This window comes from Nematolebias whitei, chromosome 22 (assembly GCF_014905685.2).
Source record: "Nematolebias whitei isolate Nwh7 chromosome 22, NemWhi1, whole genome shotgun sequence".
Lineage (NCBI taxonomy): Eukaryota > Metazoa > Chordata > Actinopteri > Cyprinodontiformes > Rivulidae > Nematolebias > Nematolebias whitei.
Genome location: NC_056519.1, coordinates 18409261 through 18427343, shown reverse-complemented (window position 1 = coordinate 18427343; position 18083 = coordinate 18409261). Strand labels below are relative to the sequence as shown.

Here is an 18083-nt window from a genome sequence, read left to right as displayed (position 1 = left end):
CAATTTTCAGTCAGGTCATCTGGACGATTTCTTTTTTTGTGCTGAGACGTTTTGCCTTCCATCCAGAAGGCTTCATCAGTTTGAGTAACTTATGTCAGACTGATGAAGCCTTCTGGATGGAAGGCGAAATGTCTCAGCACAAAAAAAGAAGAGTTTTTCCTTTCCTTTTTTCAGTTTTTCCTTTCCACTGTTGCCTTCATGCTAAAGATGAGAATTATGCGATGGAGTTAAATTCAAAGCAGTCTGCTCCTCAGATAAATAATGTTAAATTATAATTTGTATATATGAATGTTTCTGTTCAATGCCCTGAGATGACTTCTGCTGTGACTTGATGCTATATAAATAAAGTGAAATAAATTGAACTGATGTCCTCCTGTCCTCTGGATTCTCCTCTGTGGACCTTAAGCTCTCCTGTGCCTCATCAGCTGCCTCCATGCCTTCTCACCACTTGCCTGTCTCCTACCTGGAACCATTGGGTCAGCTCTCCCCACAAGTGACTCCTACCTCTACCGGTTCCATTTATGATTTTCCTCCCTTGTAAATAAACACTGTAATCATATTTGAATCTTAGTATCTGTTCTCGTCCATCCTTGTGTCTGGGTATAGCCACAATCCTTACAAGTAGATGGGGTGAAGGTGACTTAATGAGAATTATTAACAGGAGTACAGCATATGTCACATTATACACCCATCGACACACTACAGCAATAAAGTCATTTATAGCAATGGTCTGGACAAGCAAAGACCTTGTTTTGACTTTGACTTTGATTTGTGACCTTCACTTCTGGTGTTACTGTATCAGACTGAAACAGAAACCAGAGGAAGCAGCAAACACCACCATGAAACATTAATGTTTACCAGAAGATACTCCTCCAAATCATGTCACAATGAAAGAGTAAGAAAAAAAAAACCTGTTTTCTGAGTAAACTTGTGCCAAAATTCTTTTCTCAAACTGGATATATTTTTCCTTCCAAAGGAGGAACGCCCGTGCCTGTGGGTTTTATTCACGTCTCCAGTAACGCATCATTAAAACCACCACAGTGCCGCCCCGGTCCAGTGAAACAGTCTGTGGCCGGGGTGTCCTCTGGGACTCAGGTGTGCTACAAACAGAGAGTCTTCTGCTCTCACGGGGGAGCTCAGCTAACAGATTAAGACAGTCGCTGTGCTCCGTTCTCCTAATTTAATTGATCTGAGCCTGAGCCAACAGATGCTGCAGATGTTTTGTTGTTGTTGATGCGGCTGCTCTGAATGGTCAGTGTGACAGGTGGCACAAAAACTGGATTGAAAACGGGTGAAAAAGCAGCCGAAGTCCAGAAAAAGATCATCTGAAAGTCCCTGGAATGGCATATCACAGATAAGTTGGAAGAAAAAAAAAGATAAATTAGCAACTATTACAGGTTTCTTAACATATTTGCTACTGCTGATCTTTATTACTTTGAACTGTCCAATTTAAAAAAAAAAATTGGAAAAGGCATATAGTGGGCGATAATGTTTTTGCATGTATCTGTGCGTGGGTGCATTTGTCTGTCTGTTAACAAAACATCTCATGAACCACTGGCTGGATTTCAATAAACCTCTCAGAAATAAAATGTTGATGTAATCTACAACTGATCAACTTTTGGAGTCAACTGAATTCAATCAATCAACCTTAGCAAACACAAAAAACGGCTATAAATCAGTCAATCAATCAGTGTGTGGCAGCAGCTGAGGGTGATTCACAACATATTCTGAATGCTGACTGATAGCACAATCTGTGATTAAAACTTTGGCATAAACTCAGGCATTAAAGGTGGTTGCTGATGTGCATTTGTTTAAGCAACACTAGGCTTTTAATGTGTGAATGTTTATGAAGCATTCACTCTACTGTGATCCGTTTTTCTTTTGTACGTTATTTTTTGCTGCAATTCTCGTCCTTCAGTTTTTTGTGCTATTTCAGCAAATGATATGTCAAAGCGTTCAGCTCTTTCACGACAACCCTGCTATGACTTTTGGTACTGGTGCAACTTTAGCTTTTAGAAAAATTTAGCCTTTTCTGCCATTTTTTTTTCCTCATAGAAAATGAATTAAGCTCATTTTACACCCTTCAAATCTTTAGATGTGTTTACAACCTTTTACTGCTCCTTTCACATTTTGTTCTGGTTCAGCTTCTTTCGGCTTCCTTGTGCAAATTTTAAATGTTTTTCAGCTACTTTCAGCTAATTTCAGCTATTTTTTTCAGCTGTTTTGTGCTCCTTTCAGGGTCTTTCTGCCAACTACGACATTTTTGGTGGTGCTTCTAACTTCTTTCTGCTTCTTTCAGGTTATTACTTCAAATTTCAGCTTTTACTGCTATTTCAGCTGCTATTCAGCTGTTTTATGCAAATTTTAGGGTTTTCAGCTAGTTCCATATTTTGTACACATTTAATATTTTTTTGCCCAATTCAGCAAAAATGTGCTCTCTCCACTCCCTTCTAGTAATTTCACCTTCTTGCTGTTTTTTTAGCTACTTTTCAGATGTTTTGTGCTAATTTTGGCTTCTTTCAGCCTAATTGGGCAAACGTTCTTTCTGCTTTCTTCTGCTAATTTCTGCTTATTCTACATTTTCAGCTTGTTTTAGATAATTTCAGCTGTTTTCAGATACATTCAAGTTTTCTGTGGTAATATCTGCTACTTTCAGCCTAAATAACTTATTTCTGTTAATTTCAGCTGGTTATCCTCCTTTCTGCTTATTTCTGTTAGTTTCAGCTTTTTCAGCTAATCCTACATTATTTTACACTCATTTAAAAAAAATTCAGCGTAATTAGGCAAAACTGTGCTCTCTCCACTTCCTTCTGGTAGTTTAAGCTCTATTCTACTTTTTAAGCTACTTTTCAGCTTTTTTTGTGCTAGTTTCAGCTTAAACCAAATTGAGCAAATATGTGGATTTTCTGCTTTCTTCTGCTAACTTAGGCTTGTTCTTCCATTTCAGCTACATTTCAGCATGTTTTTAGCTAATTTCAGCAGTTTTTCAGCAAGTTCTTAAGCAATAAGCATTCACACTGCATTTTCACAGGAAATGCAATTTTTATAGTTGTCCTTGCTTTTGACTCATAATTACTGTATGCAAGTTATATTTTGTGCACCTTGTAATATAATAAATTTATAGAGAAACATAAATTGTGGTTGAAAACATTTGTGTGCAAAATTTTTGCTTAAAACTTTAGTATGCAATGTGGTGCAATCCTTAAAGGAATTATTTTTATTTATTTATAAATGCTTTTTATCTTAAAATAAGATGTAGAACTCACAAATAGAGCAAATATCATGAAACAAAAATTAAATGATCATAAACTTTAAGAAAGGCCTCTGGAAATAAATCTTATTACACGACTGAATCACTGCGTGTAAATTTAAAACACTTGAAATGTGATCAGTGTGGAAGTAACTGCACTCCTATCTTGATTGTTTTCTCTTTATCAATTCGAAAATTTCACGGTTGAAATCCGACGCACCTGCTTCTTTCTGCGCTTTAATTGTTTCATTCGGAGATAACGAGGTGAGCTAATCCGAGCCGACAGAAAATCAAGCTGCAGTCGCAGGGAGGAGCTGCGGGCCTCTGGTCCCGGTGACATTTGTGATCATCGTTCTGTGTTCTACCTGCAGCGTCACCGCACGAGACAGCTGCGGTTGGATCAGAGGCTGACACCTGCCTTAAAAGGTGACAACAGGGGGTCAAAGGTCACACTTTAGGATTCAAAGAGCCAGCTGACGCTCTGATCTGTCTCTCACAAGCCTCTGCACAGTGACAGTATGCGACAGGCAGAGATGGTGTCCTGATGTGACATCTGCTGCAGTTCTGACCCAGGTTCTGGAGCGGCCCCAGGCCCTTTCTATAAGTCAGCACCAGCCGTCACCGCCTGCTGTCAGCCTGACAGGAGAAATGGGACAAAGCTGTGAGCAGACTCTGGGTAAAACCTAGTGCTATGATGTGATAAAAATCAGCTTTGATAAGTACTGTTTCAAAGTACTCACAGTTTGTCTTAGTAATGACTCGCAGCTATGACCATAACAAAGTTTAACTCAGTAGCTGTAAATCTGACAAAGTTAGCGCCATCTTTGAGTTTGGTTCATTCGGCTAACTGTGGCAGGCTTCAGGTTAAAACCTACTGTGTTGTAGCAGTACAACTAGGGATTGCTTTCAAAGAGTTTGATCAAAATCTGTCAGTGGGCCATGAGATATTTTGCTAATGCCAAAAATTGTTGCTTCCAGTGTCACAGTTTGTAAAGGTTTGGACCCAGGAATGCAGACTGACTCGAAGAGTTTCCAAATTAAACTAACCTCTATTTTACAACCAAACAAAAAGCTGTTGAGACAACAAAACACTTACACGACACAAGGAGGCATAAAGATGACAGGACGTAGCACAAAGGCCAATAATCCTGAGCTCGTGAAGAAGTAAGAACTGAAGGATTAAAAGGACTGAAGGTGATGAGTGGAGTGGCTGCAGCTGTGATTGGTGCAACATGGGACAGGTGGAGATGAGTGCAGCAGACTGACTAGAAAATTATTGAACACAACAAGATAAAATGATGAAGCCAAAAAACATCCACCCATCTAATCTGTCCATTTGTCCATCTATCCATCCTCTTTACCTGCATCTTCATTTTCGGTCACAGGGGTCAAGACGAGCAGTCACTGTGTGAGAGGCGGGGGACACCCTGGACAGGTCTCCAGCCCATCACAGGGACACATAGCGACAAATGAGACAAACAACCATTCACTCTCTCACTCTCACCTAGAGACAATTTGGAGTTACCAATCAGTCTAACATGCATGTTTTTGGTCTGTGGGAGGAAACCAGAGTACCCGAAGAAAGAAAACCCACATATGCACGGAGAGAACATGCAAACTCCATCTTGAAAGTCCTGGGCCAGGATTCGATCTGGCAACCATCTTGATGAGGGGCAACAGCTCTACTAAATGAGCTAACATACAGAAAACAGAAAAACGGTTCCCAAACAAGCTAAAAGACACCGATTGTGACAACCAGAAGTTGATGCTAAGGTTTTAAGCTCATGTGTAGCCTCCAAAATATGAGCTGTGGATGATGCTCAGTAAATCGCACACCAAATATCGCTTTTTTTATTCATCAGGTCAGTCAGCTGCCGGCCATCTTGAATTGGGTTTACTCCGAAAATGTATTTACTGTATTTTTCACTGTATAAGTCACAGGTTTTTGCATAAATTTACAAGTCCTACGATTTATATACTGAAGCGACTAATGTATGTTTTCCCCCCCATATTTATAACCCAATTTTCAGCTGAGATCTGACGATTTCATTGATTCAGACATGGAAAATATTAAACACTACCATTTTTAGCCACTAGAAGGCCCTAGAGTAATATGGCAAGCCAAGTGTCTCCTTAATAGGTAAAAGTGATTATTAATGAGACACTTGGCTTGCCATATCAGCCACCTCTGTCTTACTCCGGAACTCCTGGAACAAACGTCAAAACAAAATCAATAACTATAGATTGTTTTATCACTTCTCTTGGTTTTAAACCCAAACTTTTGAACTGTGACGTTAAATTTGTAGATTTTGCCACAGTTTTGTGTCACCAACTACTGTCCAGCAGCCTCAGCCAAGTGCGATACCATTTTTAAATAAAGGCACAAAATGCTACAATAAAAACAGTCAGTTTTTTGTAATTCTTAAAGCATGTCCGTAAATAGAAAGTTAAACTGAGCCACTTGTTGGCTGAGTGACTAACATCTGACTTTCTTATAGAAAATTCCTTAGAAAAAGCTCCAACTTTGATCTAAACAGTTCACATTTTACCACTGAAACAAGTTCAAGCAGAACCTTCCTTCCTTTGAACTACAGTAATATCGTCTTTGGCTTGATTTCCGAAAGTCCCATATAAAGTCTTCCTAGCAATACACAAGATATAAAGTCAAGCAGATCTATCACAGGTGGAAGCAGACAGACAGTGATGCTGGATCCAACTCCTCTTCTCATCATGTTCATGAAGAAACCAACGTTGTCTTGAAGGCTCTGTCAGACCCCGATGCTAAGCTCCTCATCTCTCCTTCTCCTGCCACCCATCAAGAGTTTATCTCCTTTCAAACAGACCGCAGGCTGCAAAGTCACGCAAGGGCAGCTGTCAGAGGAGAAACGCAGAGCAGCTCTGAATTCAGATTTCAAAGCTCTTTTAAAAACCGAATCATTTACCTCTCGGCCCATTATGCTAATCTGACATTTGATACAGGATTCCTCCTCCCTTCGTCTCAGCTAATTCGCCTGCAGGACAGACCTGACTAACTCCTTCCCTGCTGAAGCGTAATTACACCACCACTGCTCAGCTTCTGTGGCAGACACTTGTTTTGTGTTTCGCGTGACGTCTTCGAGGGCTTGAAGAGGGGCCTTTAAAAAGTTGGGAGGACAGAGGCTGCCTGATTTCTGCAACTGAGGAGGGAGTTTTCAGATCACTGGTTTGAGTGGGTTTGACACAACCTGCAATGGGGAGTAAAGGTGGTTATCTACGACATCCAAAGCCGACAGTCAGCAGAAAATGGTTGTTATGGCAGTGCGTGACATGAATGTACAGCCATTGTAGAGTCTTTACGTGGTCTCCACTCTGTCCATGCCTGCATCCACTTCTTGGCATCTTCAAATCTAAAGAGAGTGCTGGACTTTTTGGAAAACAGTCCTCCTCAATGGTCCTGACTAATCAATCACGCCATACTTTGTGCATAAAGAAAAAGGTTTGGCCCAGGCCTTGTGTAAAGAAGGGACAAATGAAGCTACTATGACAACAAAATTGTGATTTTAATCTCTCAACAATGTCAACAAGAACTGATCTCTCAGCTTCAGATGTAGTGTCTAAAGGCCATTATAGCTGTAGTTCAGATATAAAATGAGATCCACAAGCTGAGGAGTCAAGATCGAGTCAAAAGAAACACAAAACAACATATTTTGAAGGAGCACAAGCCAGTGTATCTCTTGTGCTGGTCTCAAACCTGGGTAAATGGTGAGGGTTGTGTCAGGAAGGACATCCGACGTAAAACACTTTTGCCAAAACTAATATGCAAGTTTATCTAAGCGGCACCATACTAGATCGGTCGAGGCCTGGGTTAACAACGACCACTTTCGGTGCTGTTGACAAACAGGGTGCTGGCAGAAATTGTGCTCCTGTTAGTCGAAGACCACGAGGAAGAAAACGTTTCAGGAGACAGAGGGAGAAGAGGGTGGCAACTCTAAATGTTGGGACAATGATTGGCAAAGGTAGAGAGCTGGCTGACATGATACAGAGAAAGAAGGTAAATGTTTGTGTCCAAGAAACCAAGAGGAAGGGCAGCAAGGCTCACAGCATTGGAGCAGGGTTTAAACTGGTTTACCATGGTGTGGATAGAAAGAAAAATGGAGTAGGGAGTAGAGGTGGCCTTGAAGGAGGAGTTGGAAAAAAAGGTATTAGAGGTGAAAAGAGTGTCAGATAGGGTGATGTGTTTCAGAATCAGAATCAGCCTTTATTGTCATTGCACAGAAGCAAAACAAAATTTAATTTCAGTACAGCCCGTCCAAAGAAACACAAACAACTAAACAACATATATGGGAAGATGGGGTGCCTGAGGCTGCAGCCTCATGAGAGGCGCTGCCTTTTTTGTTAAATAAGGAAAAGGAAGCACAAAGAAAGATGAGGTACAAAAAAGTCATATCTCACACTGTGTCCCTAACAGGACACAGTATGAAGTTGCAAAAAAAAAAAAAAAAAAACCCTCACCACAAAAAAACAATAGCAGAAGCAGGGGAAGGAGCAGGAGGAAAAAGTGTCCACCTTCACTGAAAGCAAGAAGGGAAGAAAAGGTAGAAGCACTACTTATTTTCAGACCTTCTACTTCTCCTTGAAGGAAGAAGTAGGCCTGATGTTAAATGTTGTCTGTGATTATGCTCCACAGGTTTGATGTGACGTAGAGGAGAAAGATAATTTTTGGAAGGATATGGATAAAGTGATAGAGATAATTCCCAGGGAGGAGAGAGTAACAATCAGAGCAGACCTGAATGGACATGTTGATGAAGGAAACAGAGCAGATGAAAAAATGATGGGTAGGTTTTGTCTCAATGAAAGAAACCAGGTGGTGGATTTTGCCAAGAGAATAAAAACGGCTGTAATCAATACATATTTCCAAAAGAGGGAGGAACATAGTGACCTACTAAAAAATTCCATGCTCAATAATCCAGGTATACAATCCAACAATTTTCAGTCAGGTCATCTGGACAGTTTCTTTTTTTTTCTGAAACGTTTCACCTTCCATCCGGAAGGCTTCATCAGTCAAGGAAACACACAACAAAACTGATTCTTCCCCCAAACAGCTTACTCCAAAGTGGAACAAACCAGTTATGTTGGTGCTAAGATGGTGTCTTTGGCATGCCCCCTCCTCTTGTAGGGACAGTCCCTTCTTGTCGACAGTCGTAAACTGGTTCAAAACCAAAATAGTCCATGCTCAATAATCCATGTATACAATCCAACAATTTTCAGTCAGGTCATCTGATGACCTACTGTATAAGAGTGGAGGAAGGAGTACACAGGTAGATAAAGGAGTATACATAAGTATGTACATTCTGTGTAGAAGAGGAAACCTGAGGGACATTAGGGACTGTAAGGTTGTGGCAGGGGAGAGCGTGGCCAGAATAGGGCGAGAAGGACTTGTACCAATTGGTGAGACAGAGGGATCAGGCTGGAAAGGATGTGCAACAGGCTAGGTGAGTTAAAGATTGGAATAGTAATGTTCTAACAGGCAAGGAGAGTGTGACAGGAAGATGGAAGGAGTACTTTGAGGAGCTAATGAATAAAAAGAATGAAAGAGAAAGAAGGTTAAAGATCATAGAAACTATGGCCCAGGAAGAGGGAAAGATTAGTGAGGGTGAAGTCCAGCAAGCTCTGAAAAGAATCAAAGAGTTTCTTTATGTGTCATTCGCATCTCATGCAGTACAGGTAGTGGAACGAAATGAAGAAGGGGAAAGCAGTAGGACCTAATGGCATACCAGTGGAGGTTTGGAAATGTCTTGGAAAGATGGCAGTGAGGTTTTTGACCCAAATATTCAATGGTATAATTAAGGATGAGGAAATGCCTGAGGAATGGAGAAGAAGTGTGCTGGTGCCCATTTTTAAGAACGAGGGTGATATACAGTGTTGTAGCAACTACAGGGGAGTTAAATTGATGAGTCACACAATGAAGATGTGGGAGAGAGTTGTGGAAATTAGACTTAGATGAGAGGTGACTATTTGTGAGCAGCAGTATGGGTTCATGCCAAGAAAGAACACCACAGATGACGACGACGAATTTGTAACGCACTTTTCATTAACAAAAATCTCAAAGTGCTGAATGACATCTTTGACATCTTTGCTTTGATGATGCTGATGGAAAAGTACAGAGAGGGTCAGAAAGAACTCCATTGTGTCTTTGTGGATTTAGAAAAAGCATATGACAGAGTGCCAAGAGAGGAGGTGTGGTATTGCATGAGGAAATCTGGAGTGACAGAGAAGTATGTTAGACTGGTACAGGACATGTATGAGGACAGCAGGACAGTGGTGAGATGTGCTGTAGGAGTGACAGATAGCTTCAAGGTGGAGGTGGGAGTGCATCAGGGATCAGATCTGAGCCCCTTCTTGTTTGCTCTGGTGATGGACCGACTAACAGATGAGGTCAGGCAGGAATCCCCATGGACTATGATGTTTGCAGATGACATTGTGATCTGTGGTGAGAACAGGGAACAGGTGGAAGAGAACTTGGAGAGGTGGAGGTATGCATTTGAAAGAAGAGGAATGAAAGTCAACCGTAGTAAGACAGAGTACATGTGTATGAATGAGAGAGAGGCTGGAGGAACAGTTAGGCTACAAGGAGCAGAACACTGTGGCTAAAATCTTTTTACTTTACAAAAGAATAAATAGGATGACAAACAACTACCCGGCCCCACCAGATATTTAACACTAAAGAAAATGTCTAATCAAGACTTCTTTTTTGCGCGCACACACAAAAAAACAACACAACAACTGTAAAATCTGATTTAATAAGTAAAAAAAAAACATTATCGGGATTTTTTTTTTTATGGAAATGCGGAATCTAAACAAAAAATCTTTCACAAATTAACACTCATCCTATCAGCCTTAATTACAATCTGCTTTGCTTCAGAAGCAGAAAATGTGCTTTGGATCTATTTTTGGCAGTGAGCGGCAGAGAAACCTGGACTCAGCATTTAGTATCGAGTCCCTTGGAGTAAAAGAAAGTCAAACTACTCCTCGCTACTATCACTCCTCTGCACTTAGAGGCAAACTTTGTTTGTTGGAACAACTCTTCTTGAAGCAGCACTGAGACACGTCACTAACCATCAATCTTCCACACAGAGAAGAACTCTCCTGACTGACATCTGCAGCTGACAGCTAGAACGACTGTAAATCATCACGAACTGACTTCGATCTGAGATCAAACTGACCCGAGCAGGAACATTTCCTGCCTTCTTCAGCTGCAGAGAGGAAGATGAGGGGAAGAGGAAGAGAGAGCCTGAGTTTGGAGACAAAGCCATGCATGAATTAAACATGGACATTGTTCCAGGAACTCTGAGCACAAATCTGCAGATACACAAACAAGACAGAGACACAAGGAGAAAGAAAGTGGCAGTGGATTCAAAATAAGAAATTTGACACTCCAACCATGCTTGATGCAGTTCCTAATGCAAACCCACAGGTCAACATAAAAAGAATAAGGCCTAGCTCCATGCACACCAGAGTTTTAAACTAAGGCTACGTTCACACTGCATACACAAGAGGCCCAGTTAGATTTTATGCCCTTATGTGACCTATATCACACTTTTGTGACTGTCTGACTGTGATCAATCAGACGTTTTCAAAGTCCATCAATGTTCAGTCAGATCATCTGGACGGTTTATTTTTTTATTTTTTTGCTGAGACGTTTCGTCCTTCATCCAAAGGACTTCTTCAATCTGAGGAGCCACAAAGAGCATAATCCACAGTGGGGGAAAAAAACAGTTTGCTGGTGCTAAGATGGCCTCCGGCGCCTGCCCTCTCCCCCGGGGGAGATGGGGACGAGAGGGGAGAGAAAGATGAGGGACTGTTTCAAAGTCTTTTTCACATGTGGGGCTGAATCAGTTTCATATCATGTCCTAGACAACTGAGAATTTACACCAACCTATGAAATTAATGGTTATTATGAACTGTTATAATGGTTACTAGTGGGGGTTGAGATGGGTTAGAGGTAGGGCAGCCGACTTGGGACCAGAAAGTTGCGGTTCGACTGCCAGCCATTCCCACATGTTGTGGTGTCTCTGAACAAGACACCTAATCCCTAATTGCTCCCTGGGCACTTACATAGCTGCCCACTGCTCCACCTGGGTAGGTGCGATGGGTTAAATGCAGATAAATAATTTCGCCATTGCATGGCAACATACAGTGATGATAATCTCAGACTTCCCTCCTCTTGTATACCAACGTGTTGGACTGGGTCAACGCTATGCACTCTGGCATCGAAACTTGAGTATGTTTCTCGCCTCTACTTTCAGTTGCTCCCATTCCAAAAGTGCTATTCTGTGATGGAGCAGGCGGAGAGAGGCAAGATCAAAAGTAAACACCGAACAATGCAAGCACAGCAGCTAATAATTTAGTCAGCTCCAAATACACAACAACTTCAGAATTGCTGCACATACGCTAATACAAAGTACATATAGCATCTGTATTGTCGTCTGGAAACACGGAATGCATCGTGTGGAGTCATGTCTGAGCTATAGCTGTTCACACTGGAGACTGATGACGGTGGCATTTAAATTAAAATGTGAACGAACACTCGGAAAAATTAAGATCTGAGCAAGAAAATAGGAATTTAGCATTAAGATCTACAGTGTGAATGTAGCCGTTATCCACCTGGATGATTGAGCCTACAAACCTTTTTTCATTTTTTTTTTTTTTGTAGCCTAAGATAGAACAAATTTGAAGTTTTGTGGGATTTATTTACTCAGGGGTGTCAAACTCAAAAACGGGGACCAAAATTAAAACCTTTTTCAAACGAAGGGCCAGTTTCAGAATCTACATTAACTCAAGTTAGATACTCAACATCTTTACTTGGTTGCAGGTTCCTCAACAAAATTGGTCTTATTTGACGTTCTCTGTTGCACTTTTGACATCATGATCAAAGATCACTGAAAAAAATCCAAGTGATAAAAGTATTTTACATTTAAAATATCATCTTGGGGGCTAGATAAGATGTCAACGAGGGCCACATTTGGCCCCCGGGCCTTGAGTTTGACACATATGACTTACATATTCACATTTAAACAAATCACCATGATTGATTGATGCATCACAAAAATAATGTTCATGTACTAAAATACGAAGTAATTCTCTAAAGTTTTTTGATGAAGTGAAAAAAGTGATTTTCTTGCAGGTGAACACTGACCTGAATGATCACGCTACAACCCTCAGAGCGTGTGCTGTGGATTACTCTCAGCTGCTACCACATTAATATATAGCTCAGTATCATCAAGTATCTCTTAGTAAAAAACATTAACATACACAGACACAAGCAAAAGCATTATCACCTGGTTTCACCTTTCAGTCACGGATGATAAAAATCTGTTTTTGATCAAACTGTAAGCTCGTATTTACAATCCAGGAAGCAAATTTACAGCTTTGAAATCCCTCCAGAGAAAGGGGGTCATCCTAATAAATTCCTAGCAACAGCATTAGTATCATGAACCCTCCTCCCCCTCTGTGGGTTTTAGAAAAATTACCAAACAGATTAAAAAAAAAAGGCAGATGGATTGTGTCATCGCTGCCTCACGCTGTGCGCCACAGTCGAGGTGAGTAAACGCCACCTACGCTACAATTACTTTATCATCAACAATCTCAGTGGAAACAACAATTATTTATTCAGAAAATCAGATTATCTCTGCCTTTAGAAGAAGAAAGAACAGCTGGATATTCAAAAAGATGCTCCCAAGCTGAAGAAAACATTTCAAGAGTTTAAACGAGCAGCTGAAAGTGACGCGAAAGTTGGATTTATTTGAAAATTGACCCAGTTTGCGTCGTGTGGCTGGAAGCCCAACTCTGTGGGAGTGTGGGGGAACTAAGGACAGCCAAGACAAACACTTTACTACAAGTGGATTGAGAATGAAATAACTAAAATCTTTAAGCATTTTGTCCCAGGCGCTCTGTGACGTAACGAGAGGATCTCGAAAAGTCACCGTCCGCCTGCATCCTCAGCAGATCCACCTCCGTCGGTTGGTACGGCTGTTGCCTGGATACCTGGCTCCGTGGAAGCACAGTGAAGCATCATGGGTGAGGACCGCTTCACTTCCCACACCAACAGGAGGACCGTCTCAGATTGTTTTCTTCAATTCAGGAAAACAACTTGAAGCTTACAGTAAGTGGATGATTGTGTTTGATTTTTGTTGATGTCGGGATGATTTATGAAAACGTTTCCTGGAGCTGCTGTGACTCAAGGAACTTAAGTCCTCCTTGAGTGTTTTATATACAAAGTTAAACATGACTCACTTTAAAATGAGTTTTTTTTTTTACAATTTGTTTAAGTTACACTAAAAATCTAACAAAGACATGCTGAATTACTAGGTTTTATCACTACTTTAAAATGCATGTTTTGCTTCAAACAAACTAATATGAGGCATAATATCACCTGACACCAAACTGACGAGGAGGATAATGATACATGTTTCTGCTTCCAAAATATCTCAAAACCACTAAATCAATTTTAAGGGACTCTGATCATCTGGACGGTTTCTTTTGTTGCTGAAACGTTTTGTCCTTAATCCAAAGGACTTCATTCCATAGTTTAAAGCCAACTTGCAGGGCATCACACGTGGGGACGTTTCAGCAGACACAGACATGCATCACAGATCAGAAATCTCTACAGGTTGGATCAGAAAAATCCAATACGTAAATTATGCTGGTATCGGAGGCCCATATTGATACCGGATCGGATCAGCCCCATCCTTAACATAAATGTCTTTAACTGAATCAGTTTTACAGATATTGATATAAATGTTGGTATGGTAGTAGCTGAGAGTCATTAGCAATTATTCTCTGAGCAAGAAAGGTAGCAGGTGATAGAAATCTTATTAAGTTTAAAAAAGTAAATATTTTTTCCAGTTGTTGTACTTTGAGTTTTTCCACACCGATCAACTTATTTTGCGGGGGAAAAATAAAAATTTGTAAACAATTTAACACTTTCAAAAAACACAATGTTAAAAACAACATATTTTGAGCAAAGTCATATTGATTATCCATATTTTACCATATTTTCAGACTATAAGGCAGACTTAAAATCCTTTTAATTTTCTCAAAAATCGACAGTAAGCCTTATAATCTGATGTGCCTTATGTATTAATTCTGGTTGTGTTTACTGACCTTGAACCAATTTGTGGTTATTGTGAATGAGCTGAATAAATTTTGACTTATCTGACTGTTTTGTTTCCCGTGCACCTTTATAGTTTGAAAACTACGGTATTTACAATTTATAAGTGAAAAAATAAAGGGAAAAAAAATCCCCCACCCCAAAGTAATTGTTTTGTGTGATAAGATTTATCTTCAAAGCTCAGACATTAATTATCTTTTAAGGAGTAGGCTTTTTATATCAGTAGTTGATAGAGTGAAGCAAGTTTCAATCGTTCAGAATACTCTGAGTCAATGAATCTGCTTTTGAACAGTTTAAATTAGAAATAATAGATACCCAAAAAAGCAGAATCAGGCTGTTAAGTAAAGAAAATAAAAACTTTTAGACATTTGTTTCCATAGTTTGTTATAAAGTTCTAATTTGCTACTTAATAAGAATAATCAGACATTTTAAAATTTGCTAAAAAGAAAAAAAAAAAAACAAATGCCCTTAAGAGACCTTTAAATATGAATCATGATGAAAAGTTTTATTGTTTGACTTTTACAACATGTCTTTGGAAGCAAACACCTTTAAGCTTTAATCAAGTTCTGGTAATAATTTTGGGCTGAAATTACATTTTGTTTGGATATGACATGTTAAAGTATGGTCATAAAATAACATTTTCGTGCTGATAGATGCAGGTTTGGTTTGGCCCAAGCTTGTGTTGCAGGATATTATTTCACTGAAGGAGTGAAGGATTGGTTTTACTAAAACGGAGATCATATCAGCTGTAAAAAAAAAAAAAAAAAAGCAGAACTGACTTCAACAATGTCATAAAATCAGGCACTTCAGCGACGCAAGCTGAGTTTTTCCACAGCTCTGGGTCTCTTTTTAGATCAAAACAAAAATGAATATCTAATAAAAAGCATTTTAAAAGTAGTTCTTGCAGTGATGAAAAGCTGTAAAGCTTAGTTTGATGAATAAAATACAAAGTGGGAAGTTTTTTAAAATTAGTTGACTATTTCTGAGTTAAAATTGTAGAAAAATTTAACTGATGTATGTGATTTTTTTTAAACTGTACATTTTGTCATGCATGGACACTGAAAACTGAAACATTTTAAAAGTTTGAAGAACAGGGACTATATTTGAACACTGGAGTCACTCCTTAGCATCTGTTTTTTCTTATTTTTATGAAATAACAAAGACAACAACCCTCAGAAAGAGATGTCCAAATTAAACACAGAAAAGGGTTTGCTTGTTTGATTATTTCTTACACCGATGAACTAAGTAGTCTTGAAGAAACCTTAAAAAATGATGCAGTCTTAATGAGTTTTTTTATATTTAAATAAAGGCAGCATGAGATGAAGTACGTTCAAATCAGGGTAGACATTTTTAACCCCAAAGCAGTTAAGTTCAGGCTCCACTAGAAGTTTAAACTATCCCGGACGAGCCCCCAATTTTCATGACCCAGCTTACTGGACTGCAACATAAAAGGAAGACTAATGGCGTTGAGTCCACCTCCCTTACCAGACTTGAGTTTCAGCTCTACAGAGTTTAATGCGTTACACATTTTAAGTCACTCTCACCACTATTTCACCAAGAAAGCCACACTACCTGCACTTTGATGATCGGCCGTGAAGGAGGCTTGCAAACGGACCAATTAGCAACTGCTGAGCAAGAATAAGAACTAAAAGAAAGGCTAAACAAAGAGTAAATGTTGGTTTTGTATTCATCAGGCATTCTGAAAGTTAACTCCAAATGAAACACTGCTCTGTATTAGATGCACGCGTTAGCAGATGTTTGTTCACAAACAGACAAATTGGCTTAAACCATTTTGTGATGAACTCCGATGTAATTGTTAGAGTAAATTATCAGTAATTGGCTCAGTTATTCCTTATATGAGGAAGGAAGGCAAGAAAAGCAACAAGAAAAAAACATAAAAATCTAAGGAGTTAGGCATTAACCTCTCAGCAGCTAATTAAAATCTGCAGTGGACAGTGCTGCTGTAAATAACAACCCCGGCAAACAATGTTTGCTGCATTTATTAAATCAGATGTGACGGCTGCAGAGGAGGGCTTCAATCCGCAACATTGTTAATCACAATCTGCAAAGATTACTTGGTCCACTGTAATAAATCCCTCAGCGCTGGAGGCTCGCTCTTGTTTTAAAGGGAAAATCATGCTGTGATAATGTTCTCCGACACCTTCACGGGGTGAATTTCTTTTGTTCTAAACATGATTTTGGAAGCAGACGCCATGTTGCAGCCACATATTTCACAACTCTTTTCAGCTACAACAGGATGACAGTAGCGCCTGCTGGACCACCAGGTGTAATTAGCATATATATGAGAGTTAGGTTAAGGTGATATAATATTATGTCTTGTCCAATACGCATTAGACATCGGAGTGTGAGCATGTGTAAAAGACCATCAGTACACTCCCATTAATTTTCCAGCTCGGCCCAGATTTTCAAAATTTGAAAATGACTGCATTCAATCACTAAATTTGAAAGTAATGAGCTCTATTAATATTTATTTCTCAACAGGTACAGCCACACCAGCGATCATCACTGTGGCATTTTTGCTTCTAATGATGTTCCGCTAGCTGTAAAGTTAATACAATAGTATGCCTACATTTTTCCTGATAACTTCTTAACATGTTTAACAGTTATTATGAGTTCAAGGCTGAGAGGTGATTAGCTTAGCTTAGTATAGCATCTCTACATGGCAGATATCGCCAGAGCGGCCAACTCCCGGGTACTTTGTGTGACACTCGTCAACTTTTCACCCGGGTCCTCCAAAAAAATCTCATGCAGCTTACAAAAACTGGCTGCAGTTAACTCAAAAACACAGAAACAGTTTGTTTTTCTCACACTTTAGGGATTAAACACATTCTAAACTGGCAGTAAAATAAAGGTGGGATTTATAAATTAAATAAATTGGACAATTCTAAAAAAAGCGATGGAATCCCATCTGTAGTTTATGGAAATAACTTATAAAAAATTATGGGCTGCTTGAAATAATACTTAAAGTTCAGGCTTCACTAGAAGTTTTAAAAATCACGGACGAGCCCCCAGTTTATGCCTTGACCCAGTTTATTTGGCATAAACCTTTAAGATTAATCTAGATAGAACGATAAATAGAAAGATGTGTTGACTGATTTTATTCAGCTGATATTGGCCATGCATCCCAGGACAGAGAGTTTATAATGTATGATATGTATAATATGTTGTTCTCTTGGACGGGCTGTACTGAAAATGTAATTTTGTTGTGTTTCTGTGCAATGACAATAAAGCTGATTCTGATAAACTCCCTCCAGTGTGTTTTAGGTTTCTCTTCTGGCCTCCAGGTTGCCAGATAAGAAATGATGACTGTACTTTTGCTTTGAAACAAATTTTACCAGAACTCTCATAGGTGCAGACTGAGGGTGCACTGTATTTGGCGTTGGTGGAGCTGAGGGATGCATGCACTTTCCTGAGGGGCATGTGGGTGTATATTTGTGGGGTGGGGTCTGAATGCTGGGAAACATACACTCAGGAGGGAGTGAGTATGCATACTGTATGTGGATGTTTGCATGAATAATAAAAGCTTTGTTATGCTTGAATTGTCAAGACGACCATATACTGGTATTTGGGCTCTCCAACTATTTAAAGTATAACGTAGCGACAAAAAAAAAAAAATGGTGATCAATGATACAAACATTATCGTATGTCTGGCAACACTTTGAA

General features: G+C 39.6%; 1 protein-coding gene across 3 annotated transcripts in view; it reads right to left on the bottom strand.

Annotated features, from left to right (window-relative positions):
• The window catches only part of btbd11a (BTB (POZ) domain containing 11a), a 246949-nt gene that overhangs the window by 102744 nt on the left and 126122 nt on the right, over positions 1 to 18083 (bottom strand). The window lies entirely within an intron of this gene.